We start from the raw sequence: 15,380 nt of genomic DNA, 5'->3' as shown, positions 1-15,380 counted from the left end.
TGTAAATGGATTCCAAAACAAATTAATTTTTTGAAAGAATCTGACAAAATTTGAAAATAAGTATATTTATTAACTTAAGTGAAGAGTGTTTCATCTTTGTAAAGCAAGAATTTGTGAAGCAAACAAAAAAATAAGAAAAAGCTATATGAGAAAAAATGAATTTTCAATCTTAGAAGCAAAAATGGAGTCACTGAATTTAGAAATTCAATAACCAGGAAAATTCCAGCCCAGACACACAAAACAAGAAAATTAGTGAATTAGGAGATAGTAGTAAAAAACTTATCCAGAACACAATACAGAGATACAGGCATAAAAATATGAATGATGAAAAAGTAGTTAAGAGGGGTGCCTATAAGCATCCGACTTCGGCTCAGGTCATGATCTCACAGTTCGTGAGTTCCAGCTCCATATCTGGCTCTCTGCTGTCAGCACAGAGCCCACTTCGGATCCTCTACCTCCTTCTCTCTCTGCCCCTCACCTGTTCACACTCTCTCTCTCTCTCTCTCTCTCTCTCTCCCAAAAATAAATAAAGACATTAAAAAAAAAAAGTAGCTAAGAGAAATGAGGGTTTAGGCACCTGGCTGGTTCAGTTGGTGAGTATCTGACTCTTGATCTCAGGGTTGTGAGTTAGAGCCCCACATTCAGTGTAGAGATTACTTTAAAAAAGAGAGCAGGATGGGGTGGTGCCTGGGTGGCTCAGGCAGTTAAGCTTCCAACTCTTGATTTCAGCTCAGGTGGTGATCTCACAGTTCATGAGTTCAAGCCCTGAGTCCAGCTCTGCACTGATGACACACAGCCTGCTTGGGATTCTCTCTCTTTCTCTCTCTCTCTGCCCCTCCCCATTCATAGTCTCTCTCTTTCTCTCAAACTAAATAAAAAGTTTTTCAAAAGAGAAAGAGAGAAAGAAGTGAGGGACAAACTGAAGAACTTTGATGTATGCAATGATGCCTACTTCACAAAGACAAACTGAAGGTAACTTAAGAGAAGCAATATTTAAATAGATAATAATTGAAATTTTTCCAAACTTGCAAAAGGGTATCAGTCATCGGAGCATAACTTCGATCCAAATTATCAACCAGGAGATATAAAAAAAAAAACCATGCCTAGACATATTATAATTTACAAGCCATCAAGGATAAAGAAAAACATATTAAAAGATTCAGAAGAGCAGACACATTTTCCATAAAGGAATGATAATTAGACTGACAGTAGATTTCTCATCAGCAATAAGCATTGCCCTAGAAATGTATACCCAGCCAATATATCACATAAGAATAAGAGCAAAATAAAGAGTTTTAGAAGAACACTAAGCTTGGGGGTGCCTGGGTGGTTCAGTCAGTTAAACATTCAACTTTGGGTCAGGTCATGATCTCACCATTAGTGAGTTCGAGCCCTGCATGAGGGGAGCTCGAGCCCCCCTTCACTGGAGCCCAGCTTGGGGCTTCACGCTGTCAATGTGGGATTCTCTCTCTCTCTCTCTCTCTCTCTCTCTCTCTCTCTCTCTCTGCCCTTCACTCACTGGCACCCTCTCTCTCTCAACAACAAAAAATCTCTCTTGTTTAAAAAAAAAAAAAAACAAAAAAACACCACTTAGCTCTTTGAGGAAGACTGGTCCAGATGAAATGGAGCTAGTTCTGCCCAGAGGCTCCTCCTGCAGCTCGTGACTCCTTGGTGTTTACTCTTGCAGAGAAACAGGTGGGTCAGAAAGCCCCAAAGCCATGGCTTTCAAAAGATAGAGAAGGACACTCAAGGAACCGGAGGTGGTGAGTTAGAATTATTCTAACCAGCCAAACTGTAAAATCTTTGGAGGTGGTGCCTGCGGATTTGATCAGAGGCACAAAGAGAAAGAATCTCAAAGTAAAAGGAACAGTCCAGATGCCCACCAAGACTCCAAGAATCACTACAAGAAAAATTCATCGTGGTGAAGGTTCTAAGACGTGGGTCATTTTCAGGTGAGGATTCACAAGCAGCTCATTGATTTACAAAGTCCTTCCAAGATTGGTGAGCAGATTACTTCCACCAGTATTGATTCAGGAGTTGAGGATGAAGTCATCACTGCTGATGTTTAAATCAACCTTTTTTACAAAATTGATTATCCGCTGTTCATTTTTTGTTAATGTTTATTTATTTTTGAGAGAAAGAGCACAAGAGGGGAGGGGCAGAGAGGAAAGACACAAAATCCAAAGCAGGCTCCAGGCTGACAGCACAGAACCTGACACGTGGCTCGAACTCATGGACCACAAGATCATGACCTGAGCCAAAGTTGGATGCTTAACTGACTGAGCCACCCAGGTGCCCCTGATTATCAGTTGTTAAAAGAGGAAAGAAGAACACTAACGGTTTAATATCCACAGAATCTCATGAAGACAATAATCAGAGAATACATTTCAGTAAGAATAAAAGTGAAGAAGAAGGAAGTATAGAATCAAGAAAAAGCAAAAGCGGAAAAAAATGACAAAATGTGTTAGTAATTTTAATTAATGAGTATGACAAATAATAATATCTCATTTATATGTTAAAAAAGAACAAAAACAACAAAAGAACAAATAAAGCACAACCATAACAAGATGGGAGTGAGGTTGAATAATGTGTGGTCAAAATGTGGTAAATATTTGGGAGGGAAACAGAACTAGTGAATAACTGTATCTATTTAGAGAAAGAGATAATTAAATCTATGTTTTTAAATTAAGTATTGGTACTAAATTAGAAACAAAATCTGTAGTTTATAAAACATCAAAGAGGGAAAAAAAGAGGAATATAAAAAGCTTTATCAATTCAATGTAATAATAACAATAGCAAACACATAGAGTTCTTACCAAGTGCCAGACATTGTAGTTGAGGAAAGAAGGGGAAAGAAGCTATAAAAGAGGTAATACACAAAAAACACAAAATAAGATGTTAGAAATAATTCCAGAGGCTCCTGGGTGGCTCAGTTGGTTGAGCGTCCAACTCTTGATTTAAGCTCAGCTCAGATTCCAGGGTTGTGGAATCGAGCCCAGAGTCGGACTCCACGCTGAGTGTGGAGCATGTTCAACATTCTCTCTCTCTCTCTCTCTCTCTCTCTCTCTCCCCCCCTCTCCCATGCTTGCACTCTCTCTCTCTAAAATAAAAAAAGAAAAATAAATTTTAATTTAAAAAACTCCCCCATATGCATCCCTAATGTCTGAATTCTATATTTATAATTTCTAGCTATGCATAGAACCTGAGAATTTCAAATTAACATAAGGACTTCATCACAAGGCAGAGAGGTTTTCTCATGGCCTTGTGATGATCTAGCCCAAAAGATATAAAGGAAGACCAGAGTAAAGAATATATGAAAAGATGCTCAAAAATACTAACAGCCAAAAAAGTACAGTATACAATTTAGGGGGATCTAGGTGGCTCAGTCATTTAAGCGTCCAACTCTTGATTTCAGCTCAGGTCATGATCTCACCATTTGTGACATTGAGCCCCCCATCCCCATCAGGCTCTGCACTGACAGCATGAAGCCTGCTTGGGATTCTCTCTCTCTCCCTGCATCTCTATCCCTCCCCACTCACCCTCACTTCTCTTCTCAAAATAAAAAGTAAACATTTTTTTAAAGTACAATATACAATTTAAAACAAGATAATTGGCAAAAATTATTTAATCCAACGATACCAAATGTTGCTGAGGATTTGAATTTGCTGGCGGTGGCGGAAAATAACATGAGTGAGCAATCTGACGTCTAGGAGATATGTAAATTAGCATATCCTTCAAGCTAGCAATTCCTCTATACTTCTTTTAGGTATATGTTCTATAATATATAACTAGACAAGTACCAGGATGATGATTGTTCTGTCATCTGCAATAGCAAAAAAGAAAAAGAAAGAAAAGAAAATTTTAAAAATCATCTCAGGGGCACCTGGGTGGCTCAGTCTGTTAAGCAGCTGACTCTTGATTTCAGTTCAGGTGGTGATGTCATGGTTCCTGAGATCCAGCCCCACAACAGTCTCCAGGCTCTGGCTCCAGGCTCCGCACTGACAACAGGGAACCTGCTTGGGATTCTCTGTCTCCCTCTCTCCCCTGCTCCTGCATGCAAGCGCTCTGTCTCTGTCTCTCTCTCTCTCTGTCTCTCTCTCTCTCTCTCTCTCTCTCTCTCTCTCTGGTGCATGGATGCGCTCTCCCTCTCTCTAAATAAATAAATAAATAAATAAATAAACTTTAAGGGGAAAAGAAAAAAAGCTCCTTTGGGAGGTAATTAGTTCCTGAGGGCAGAGCCTTCATGAATGAGAATTAATGCCTTTATAAAAGAGGCTCAAGAGGGCTCCTTTGTCCCCTTCAACCACGTGTGGATACAATGAGAAGTCTGTGACCTGGACCAGGGCCCTCACATGACCAGGCTGGCACTCTGTTCTCAGACTTTCTGCCTCCAGAACTGTGAGTAATAAATTTCTATTGTTTATAAACCGCCCCTCTCCCCCGCCCCGTGCTGTTCCGTCATAGTGGCCCAAAGGCACTAGGGCAAGTAGTGAGTATATATGGTGTTGACAAACACCCTCTAGGCAGGCAAGGAGGGGAGTGGAATTGAGGACAAGTACACAGAGGATTTCAACTAAATCTGTACATTTCCACATGTTTTAATCTGAGCAAAATGTATTATGTTAAAAAGGGGGGTTCTCTTTATCTTTGAAATTCAAATGAGGCCCTGAAGCCAGAGACTTGCTAGACACATTTCTGCAGAATTTTATAGAAAATGACCAAGCTGGTCCTTTAAATATCAGTCCCTGTCCGTTATCTCCAGCCATTTTACGAGAAAGCCATACATTCATTGAATGGGATTTCTTGGTTTTTTTCCCCCTCCCATAATCAGGCACTTCTCACTCACGCCCAGGCCAAGAGAAAGGCTCCACGTAAACCAGTCACAGGGACCAGGAGTGCCTATAAGGGAGTAAATCGGCGTCTCACCTTCTGGCCGGATGTTTACAGAGCCCTCACATCGCAGGTGCTGGTGCTGCTTGGAGACCAAAGAGGAAAGCAGAGAGAGTTCTAAGGAAAGCCAACCAGCATCTGCAAGCATTTGTCGGCATCTGCACCTGGGCTCTTGCGCCCATCTGGAGAATTCCAAACGCAGAAGACTGGCTGGAGCAGTGCGGTTACAGGGTGGAGAGGGAGGGCCGACTGGACGGGAAGGCATTTGGCAGGAAAAAGACACATGATGTTTTCCTGTTGACCAAAAGGACCTGCAGGGAGCAGGCATAAGCCATCCTGAAGAGACCCTGCCACCCAAGAACACTGCTTCCTGAGGCCAAGGTCCCCGGCGGGAAGAGGCTGCGTAGGGTGAAGCCTCAAAGAGAGCAAAGGCCGAGTGTGGATTTCAAGAAGCCAACTGGAGAATACTTGAAGAGTGTGAAGCATTCACGGGTTCTCCAAATAACCCACATCCTCACCTGAAGAACCTGTACTTGGATGTTTAGGTTAATGGAGGGAATGAGTATCAGCTAGCATTAACCGAGGGAGGACTATATACAGTATCAGCTAAATACAAAGATATTTTTTGCTCCTCTTTAACCCACATGCTGGACCCCGGGCTAGAGCAAATTAGAAAGCAAAAAAGCAGCAAGAAAAGTCAGAAAAAAATCCTGAAAGAACAACCATGATCTCCTTCCTCACAGAGTCAGCAGTATGAGGAGGTAAAAAGATGGCATTCGAGCTGCGTATGAGATTGGACTGAGCTTTTTCACGTCTCCTACAGCCAAATGTGAGCTCTGGGATCTGGCAGAGCTCAGTCACAGAGGGAGGAAGGGAGATTCAGCAGTGGGGTGGAAAGTCCATGGGAAGAAAACATTCTTTCTCTTTGGTAGCTCCCTGAGTTTAGCCCAGGGCTAGTAGTAGTTACACAAATGGGGCAAAACGTTACTATTTAGTAAAGCTAGACGGTGGGTGTTTCAGCCAGCCTTCAAGATGGTCCCAATGATGGCCGCCTCCTGTTTTTCACCCCGTCTATAGTCCCCTGCCACATGGTACCAGGTTCAGGAGTGACCAATAACGTACGGTAGAAGTAAACCATTCCTTGTGAAATTAGATTCTAAAAAAGACTATAGCTTCCCCCTCTCTCCCTCCCGCCCTCTCTTTCTCCCTCCGGCTCCCTCCCCCTCTCTTGCTCTGGGGGAAGCCAGTCCTATAAAGAGGCCCACACTTTCAGAAACCGAGCCTCTGGCAGACAGCCTGCAGGAAGCTGAAACCTGCCGACAAACAGGCATGAGCTCAGAAGCTGTCTTTCCCTCCCCGACAAACAGGCATGAGCTCAGAAGCTGTCTTTCCCTCCCCGGTTAGGCTTTGAGATGCCTGCCCAGCTTAGGCTTGCCAACAGCCCCGAGGGAGAGAGGCGCTGAGCCAGAACCACCCAGCTGAGCCACTCGCTGACTCCTGACCCTCAGAAACTGTGTGAGATAATAAATGTTTGCTGTTTCAGCTGCTGCACTGGGGCAATTTGTTATACAGCAGGAGATAACTATTACAGCAAGTGCATAAATGTTTGATATACTGACTTTATGTTCTTCTGAAAGCCTCAACTATTTCATAATAATTTAATATATATCATGAAGATTTTTTCCCATGTTTGTCATCCTGAAGCTAAAGCAAAGGGATCTTTAAGGGGTGAGCACACTGTCTCTAACTTGGATGAAAGTTTTTATGGTGCCCTGAGAACACTCTCACAAAATAAACCATGCTTTGGAAGTAATAAATGACCTGAAATGAGTTACTCTGAAATCCAATTACTAAAATAGTCTACAGGGGCACCAGGGTGGCTCAGCTGGTTAAGTGTCCAACTTTGGCTCAGGTCATGATCTCATGGTTTGTGGGTTCAGGCCCCACATCCAGCTGTCTGCTGTCAGCTCAGAGCTTGCTTCGGATCCTCTGTCCTCCCCTCCTTCTGCCCCTCCCCATTCTCTCTCTCTCTGTGTCTCTCTCAAAATTAAAGAAACATTGGGGCACCTAGGTGGCTCAGTCGGTTGAGTGTCCGACTTTGGATCAGGTCATGATCTCACAGTTCGTAGGTTCAAGCCCCACATCAGGCTCTGTGCTGACAACTCAGAGTCTGGAGCCTGCTTCAGATTCTGTGTCTCCCTCTCTCTCTGCCCCTCCCCCACTCATGCTCTGTCTCTCTCTTCTCTCAAAAATAAATAAACATTAAAAAATGTTTTTAATTAAATAAGCATTTTTAAAAATAAATAAAAGTCTACAGATTCTGTGGGTCACTGGTACCACTGGGAGTGCTAGTTAATACTAACATAGATCTAGAAGGAAGCTACTGAAGAGAGAAAATAAGCAACATGACTGCAATGCTCCTTACTGACACTAGATGGTGACAAAGTTTTATCATGCAATTGAATTTCACTGACCTCATTTGGCTGGGGTGAAAGTCCTTTAATGAGCATACCTCAAAGAAAGCAAAGGAAACATTTACTTAATTATGACTTAGTAAATACTATTTTAGAATTATTTCTAAGTGGGAATTAAAACTGGATTGCTTGTATTGATTCCTGACCTAAATACATTTTTTAAAGGAGGAAAATTAATTTTTTTTATATTTATTTATTTATTTTGAGAGAGGGAGGAGGGAAGACAGAGAATCCCAAGGAGGCTCTGGGCTGTCAGCGCAGAGCCAGATGTGGGGGCTGGAGCTCACAAACCGTGAGATCATGACCTGAGCCAAAATCAAGAGTCTGATGCTTAACTGACTGAGCTGCTCAGGTGCCCTGAAAGGAGGCAGTTTAAATGAAGTAAATGTATCTATTGTTCACTTTATAAAAATAAATAGTAATTTTAATAACTGTACTCTTAGCATGCATTCAGTTATTCCTTAGCATACCTGAATTTTGGGATAATTTACATAGAGTTGAGTCATAGTTTGCTTTTGAAAGATTAGTACTTATAAATCAAACCAGGAGAGCACTCTAATAATAATTACAATACATTTTCATTCCTTTCCTTCAAAATATTTCCTGTGATAAGAGGTTGTCTAACTTAATAATTAAGAGCACGGACCCTGGAACCAGACTGTAAAGGTTTAAATCCTACCTCTATTTTGGGTTGTATCTCAGTATCCACCTCATAAATGAGTCACAAGTGAAATAGTATATGTAAAGCACTAAGAATAATGCTTACAATTTAGAAATGCTATTTAAACATAAACTATTATTCTTATTCCACAGAAGTTCCCTCTGTCTGAGGTAGAAAGTGCTATGGAAATATATAGCAAAAACTGAAACTTGAAATCTGGGTCAATTTCCCAATGTTACACAATCAATGGAGTCAAAGTCCACAGATAAAAGAGACAAACATTTGGAACTGCACTTTACTGTTGACATAGAAAGTGTGCTTCCAAAGCACAGGCATAAACTAGGACTGGAACACAAACCTGTAAATCTGAGCCAATGAACCTTCCCACTGCACCACAACAGATAATTCTTATTTATTGGCTGAAGAAACCCCTAAAAAGACACGTCCTTGGCAATATTGGCTGCAAGTTAAGTGACAGATGAAATCTTGAAATATTAACAAACACTTCCGTCTATCTGCGTTATTTTAGTTATCACCACCCTCTACCTCATGGGATGTTCTGCCTTAGCTGCCTCAGAGAAGGAATGATACCTCAGAACCCAGAAAAAGAAAATATTTTTTTCTTTTTAAGTTTTTATTTGAATTCCAGTTAACACACAGGGTTGCATCAGTTTCAGGTGTACAATATAGCGATTCAACAATTCCACACAATACCAGGTGCTCATCACGACCAGCGCGCTCCTTAATCCCGATCACCTATTTCACCCATCCTTGCCCCCTCCCCCCGCCCCCCCCCCCCCCACCGTCCCCTCTGGTAACCAACAGGAAAAACAAAATATTTGTAAAGCTTGGCCCAGGTATTAAGGCAAAATATTTAGAAGGAAACCTGACATGTTAAAACAGAGCTCCTCATACTGTTAATACTCAAAAAGATTCTGATAAGGAGGAATAGGGAGATTCAAAAGAAAAGCAAAGACACCAGTGGGCTCCTAAGAAGGGCCCCTAGGCTGATCTCACTCTTATCCTAAACTGAGCCCTCTGATTGAGGTTGGGAGAGGAATGATAAAACTCCCAGATATGTTTGGGGATTCTAGAGCAAAATATTCTGCCCCCTCTTTAGGTGGAATCCAGAAACTAGGACTCTCTATTCCACCATGTATAGGAGTAGGCAGAAAATCTGTATGCTCTATCTAGGCAGATGGTCCTGTGAGTCCCCCAGAGTTCTCAAAGCCACAGAGTGGCGTGGTGGCAGCAGAATGATGCCAGAAATGCAAGAGAAGTGCAGAAGCAGAGTTTCCCATGGTGCAGCTGGTAAGGAAGCATTAGAATATCACTAACACAGAGCTGCAGCCGCTGAGAAGCAACAGACAGGAAGAGGCTCGGCCATCAGAAACAAAGGGGACACAGCAGGAAGCACCCCGGAAAGTGGGTGTGTCCTTTAAGATACTGGCTCAGCTGCTTTCACAGAGACCAAAATAACAGAGCCTTAAGGAGAGAGAACACTCATTTCTATCACATACAAGGTCAAAGCAGCAGTAGACCAGAGAGCTGGAGCTGCCCCTCTCTACCAGGTCATCCAGGAGCCCAGCGTTCCTTTTCTCTTACTGCTCTCCACCCCCCTGGAATATTGCCCTCCTGCCCTCACAGAAACAAACCTGGCTCATCACCACCATGTCTTCATTCCAGCCTTGGAGAAGAGGAAAAAGGACCACGGAAAGCTGAGGGCCAGCAGATGTCACTTAAAGGCATGACCCAGAGGTTAACACATCATTCCCATTCACCTCCCATTGACCGGCCCTTAGACACATGTCCATACCTAGCTTTAGGGGAGCCTGGGAAATGTAGTCACTGCGTAGGCAGTCATGTACTCAGATAAGAATAAGATGGTTTTTGACTAAAGAAAGAGAAAACGGATACCTGTAGAGATAGGTGGTGATCTCTGCCGCTGTCCATATCTCATGATAGCCTGGGGGCTACAGACAAAGTACAATATTGTCCACTTTCAAATGCTTCTGGCCGGGCGCGGTGGCCGGGCGCGGTGGCGCGCGCCTGTGGTCCCAACTACTCGGGAGGCTGACGCAGGAGGATCGCTTGAGCCCAGGAGTTCTGGGCTGTAGTGCGCTATACGTCGATCGGGTGTCCGCACCTAGTTCGGTGACCTCCGGGGAGCGGGGGACCACCAGGTTGCCGAAGGAGGGGTGAACCGGCCCAGGTCGGAAACGGAGCAGGTCAAAACTCCCGTGCTGATCAAATGCCTCTATTCTTTGTAAATCCATAGATACTCTGAATCTTAAATGCGACCCTGGGTAGGTAGGGGAGGCCTGCAATTTAACAAATTTAAGTCTCTTGCACTCAACAGAGTGGAAACATAAAATACAAATTAAATTCAACGATTGAAAAGATGAAAGATATATTTTAGTACATCTTAGTTTGTGGACTGACATTTACAGCAACTATTCTTAATCCATACTACTTAAATATGCTTGAAAAAATAAAGCTGTCGCACTGTACAAAACCTCGACAAATTGTGATTTCGCGATTATTATGATATAGTAACAATTTAATAACAATGAAGACCTTGCTAGATATATTTTTAAATCTTCACTATTCAAAACAGTTCTGCCAAATTTATTTATCCATTTTATCCCCAAATTCCTACGCAATTTATTCCCAAACTCCTTTCCGCAGATGGCTAAAACAGGTGTGGGCACATAATCAAGAGGAGTCCGTCTGTAGATGGGCCAGTGCATTTCAGATGGCTTTAAACAAAGGCTCTGCCTAAACAGATCATGATGATAAACAAGACAATAAGACTGTCCCTCTTGGACATCTGATCCTGAAATAGATTGCAGAGAGTAGGATAGAACTAATCAGAGAAGCAAAGAAGTCACAGAATCAGGCCATGAGTCAGCAGCAAAGGTCTCAAGGCACCATCAGTTCAATCAGCTTGAGGTGTGAGATAGAAATCATCAGTACTTGGGCCTGTGAACTCAAAGGCAATTGATATGCTTCCCTACATTTTCTCTTTTTTCTCACAGGCCAGTTGGAGACATGTATCTAATTCCAGCCCATGAAAAGTGAAAGGTGTCATGTATCACTTCTAGCTCCAGGTTGTGAGACCCAGGGGGAGCCCTCCAGTCCTTCCATTCTTTGTCCAATGACTTTGGAAGCCATGTTAATATGGCCACATCACAAGATGAAGGGGCCCGGGGTCTTCGAGTGGAAGAAAATCTCTACTGACTACATCGTTTTGTGTGGGCAAGAAATACATTTTTGCTGCATCAAGTCCCTGAGATTTTAGAGCTGGTTTATTGTGGCAGCTAATGGCTAGTTATCCAGACTAATACAGTAACTAAATGTTTCAGTGTTTCCCATATGATAATTATTCTGGTGATAATAATTGCATGGTTGCAACTTGTCGTTAAAAAGAACCAGTAAGTCTGGAACGGTTGTTCACAACTGGTGTTTGTCCTCACCATGGAGGTATCCATTCTGATTATGCCCTTGCCATCTCCTTCGGTAAATATTTCACATATTGCCCTGCTAATGGGGAAATCCTATTTACTGTGTCCTCCAATTTAGGCTCTAAGTGAAAGGTTAAAAATGTAATGTGTATTTTTAAGTTATAAGTCAGAAACATTAAATTAATGGATCAAATCTGAGACTTACTATTTACATTAGACAAAAAGATAAAAAGCTTAAATACAGGGGAAGAAAAGGAGACCAACTCAGAAGAAAGGAGAATAAAATCTTTATGTCTTGAGTTAGTGAGATCAAGGGGAAAAAAACTGAAAAGAGAAAATGGCTCTCCATGCAGGAGGAAATGCTTTTATATTAGGTAACCTTCAATTATTCTAGTCTGTGAAATCATGGCATTCCAAGAAGAGAAATCATTTCATCTTGCTTCTTAATAATTTACCTGTGCCTATTTGTTATTGCACATCACTTGAATACATTTAGAACAAGAGTAATGTATTTCATATACATTCCTGAAAATAGAATTCATGTTTCTTATGCAGGTAAAATAGGAAAAGAGGTCATCTAACCACTAAAATGAATGTTTTAAAGGATTAAATCCCATTTTCGTTTAGTTCTCCCTCAAGATAAAAAGATTGCCTAACACTTTAGCACGCAGAGAACAAAGGATCTCTCAAGTTGCTTTCGTCTTTTGTGGACTTATGTTGCAATCATTATAGTATTATAGAACACATATGTATCCAAATAATAGAAATTTGATTAAAATGTATGTTACCTTGTACTATATAAATCTGTAACATTTAATTATATATTAAAATAATATTTTCTTTAATATGCTGATGATATAAAAGGCCACCATTATTACAAGGCAAAATAAAATTCTCAAGTTTATATATATATTCCATTTATAACCTGCTTTTCCTACAAGGCTAATAACATGAAATCAATTTCATGTTATTATTCACATGAAATCATTCACATGAAATCAGTGTGGATTTAGATAATAAAAGTATGTTTAACCAATAAAAGAACAGGTCGATTAACTTCCAGGCCAAGAGTTGATTGGGAACCTGAATATGACTAAAATTATTTTCCTGAAATTTACCCTCTCATAGGGCATTTCTATATTGAAATACCTTTCAGGTCGATAGTACGTTGCTGCAGCTTACAACGCACTTTTAAATACACAGACCCTCTGAACATCTCTGTGAGATAGAGAAGACAGAAAATTCTTACATTCTTAAGGTCCACGAATTGACCCTCTTCAAGTTGAATTCAGTCCACAGACCTGCACATCTACTTTATGAGACTCATAATTTCTTTTTTGTAATTAGTTACCAATCTTGAGAAGTTTCAGACTTTCACATTAAAAAAAAGAAAACTAAACTCGGGGCGTCTAGCTGGCTCAGTCCATAGAGTGTGGGACTCTTGATCTCCTAGCTTGTAAGTTACTCAAAAACATAATCTTTAAAACAAAAAAAACCTCTCTGTCCCACAGGCCACAACAAGTGGCCTCAGCTGAGGTGGGTAGAGGCTGCCCCCTTTTTGAAGAATCTGTCTGTCTCTTCAATTCACTCCAATCCTCACTACTGTTTATTACCACCCCCCCACCCCCCCCAACCCCCCCCCACCCCCGCCAAGACCGAGATAACAGAATCGGTGGCCGTTTATCTTGCTTTGCAGGGCCTCCTTCTCGCTTACACGTGGCCCCCAGGGGTCAGTGGGAAAAGGAGGCCCCGTCAGTCCAGGAAAGGTGGGGATGCATTGCTCCGAGGAGAGGCTGGTGGTGTTTGTTGGAAATGCACACAGCTGAATTTGGAGATAACTTAGAAGGTTAAATATGGAAAAGACCTTCACACATCATCTCAGACTCATTGTACAGAAGAGGAAACTGAGGTCCCAGGGGGCCCACTGACTTGCACCACATCACACCGCAAATTTACAGAAAAGCCCAGCCCTGAGCGCAGGCCTTTTAACTCCAGGCTGGAAAAAGAAACAGGAAAAAGAAACAACTACAGAGAAAGGAAGGAGAGTAGGGACGAGTTCTCCCTTCCCCCTCCCCCAGGCTGTGGCAAGCAGCCAACTGCAGCTCACTGCATATTTAATTTAAACCTTTGTCTGCCCTGGCAAGGACAAAGTACAATCTGTTTTATGTAAAAAGTCTTCCCCGAGGAAAGCCTCGGCCTCCAGCTGCGAAACTGATTGATGTTCTTAAAGCCCCCAGGAACCTCTTCTGGGACCCGAGGTTGCGGTTTCCAAAAAAAGAGTTTGTGAAAAGGGAAGCCCTGAAAACAAAAATTTTTTCCCCTTTATTGTGTTTCTCTCAATCTGGGAGAATTAGACTGAAACATGGGGGGGGGGGGGGGGATCATGCAAATAAAGACTATATTTTAAAAGCAGATTTCGGAGCTCCACCTGGGAGGGGCTCCGGAGGCAATCTGCTGGGGGAAGAAGACGGGAGACGAGTCTGGAAGCTTTATTTGCATAGCGAGCTCTGCTTTTACTTATTACTTAGATTGCTCATTCCAACCAATAAAGCTATGAAAATGGTCTAAAGACGCTTTAGCCACGCTTGGTGTTGTATTTGAAATATGTGTGAAGTGTCCTAATAGACAGGAAAATCCATTTTATTTTGAGAATTCTGCGGTATTCCTGATACCCGGTTAGGGAGACCCTGATTTGGGATGACCTTTCTTGTGCAACCAAGGCCAGTTTTGAAATCCGGTCCTTAGGTTGCTTCAGAGTGCTCCTGGATGAATTGGGGTCAGGGGGATCTCCTGCCAGGTTTCTTTCCATCCCTCGTGATCTCTACGCCAACTGGCAGCCTAGGGCCCCGACAACACAGCAGCGCCCCCAGTTCTGGAGTGGGCAAAACGACTGCAGAAGTTCTGAGAGTAACCCCAAAGGACCAGCCCTGGCCCTGCCCGTGGGCCCTTAGTCTCACCTGGAGCAGAGGGCATGTCAGTCTGGGAGGAGCACATAGGTTAAGGTTCAAGGGCCTGCCTTCACCTTGTACTTCAGGGGGCTGAACTTCAGTTTAGAGCTAGAACAAAGCCACTGCCAGATCAGGGCTAAGGAGCTTGGGCCGATCTTGGGATAGTGCCAGGACCCAGAAACCATTGCCATGAGCACCAGCTGGCTCTGGTCCCAGGAACATGTGCAGCTGCCGTGGAGGCCAGACTGGGCCTGCAGACTGTCACCGGTGCCAACCGCTCCATTAGGCCTTCAGGGCTGTGCTCTCCGGCAGGCTCACGCCCAAGGTCCCATGTATTTTGGCATCAGCCTGACTTCAGGTATATCCGGAGGTGACTGAATAAACCTTCAGAAAAGCCATGTGACCTGCTGGCTCTGCTCTGGACATTACCCTGTTGTTCTAAAAATCCGCAGAGGTCAAAGTGTATAGTTGCAAATCTCTGAAGTGTGTTGGCCCAAAGAAAATGAAAGAATCAACTATTTCCCTTAACTCCATGTGGGCTAATTTAGGTGCCTGTCATTAGTACAAGAGCAACCCTCGCGCCACGGCTGTGGAAAGAGGAATCCTACCTCATGTGCCCTAACGGTGGGGGCAAATCAATGATCAGCCATCTACACAGCTGTTTCTAGACGTGCTTCCCGGTATCCTGAGCATGCCGCTTTAGTAACAAAGTTAACAGCAATACAATCAAATTGAGAAAAGGCCAAAGGAGGGGAGCGTTATTTTAAAAACTATTCTACTGTTCCATTTATCGGTGGCCATTCTCCAAAGCCAAGTTTCCTGACCCGCTGGGAACTTGTTCCAAAAGATCAAGCTTCTTTTCCTAATTTTGTTCCCTTCCAAACTCATTTGGCCCTCTCCAGCTTGGGTGCAAATTCCAGCATTTTAACAGGCTGTACCTAGT

The 15,380-nt window shown here is 42.7% G+C and overlaps 1 pseudogene; it reads left to right on the top strand.

Annotated features, from left to right (window-relative positions):
• The first annotated feature begins 1,718 nt into the window (after positions 1-1,718).
• Positions 1,719-2,069, top strand: LOC107180917 (annotated as a pseudogene).
• The last annotated feature ends 13,311 nt before the right edge of the window (positions 2,070-15,380 follow it).

Source organism: Panthera tigris, chromosome D2, assembly GCF_018350195.1.
Source record: "Panthera tigris isolate Pti1 chromosome D2, P.tigris_Pti1_mat1.1, whole genome shotgun sequence".
NCBI lineage: Eukaryota > Metazoa > Chordata > Mammalia > Carnivora > Felidae > Panthera > Panthera tigris.
This window is presented reverse-complemented; position numbering and strand designations above follow the sequence as displayed.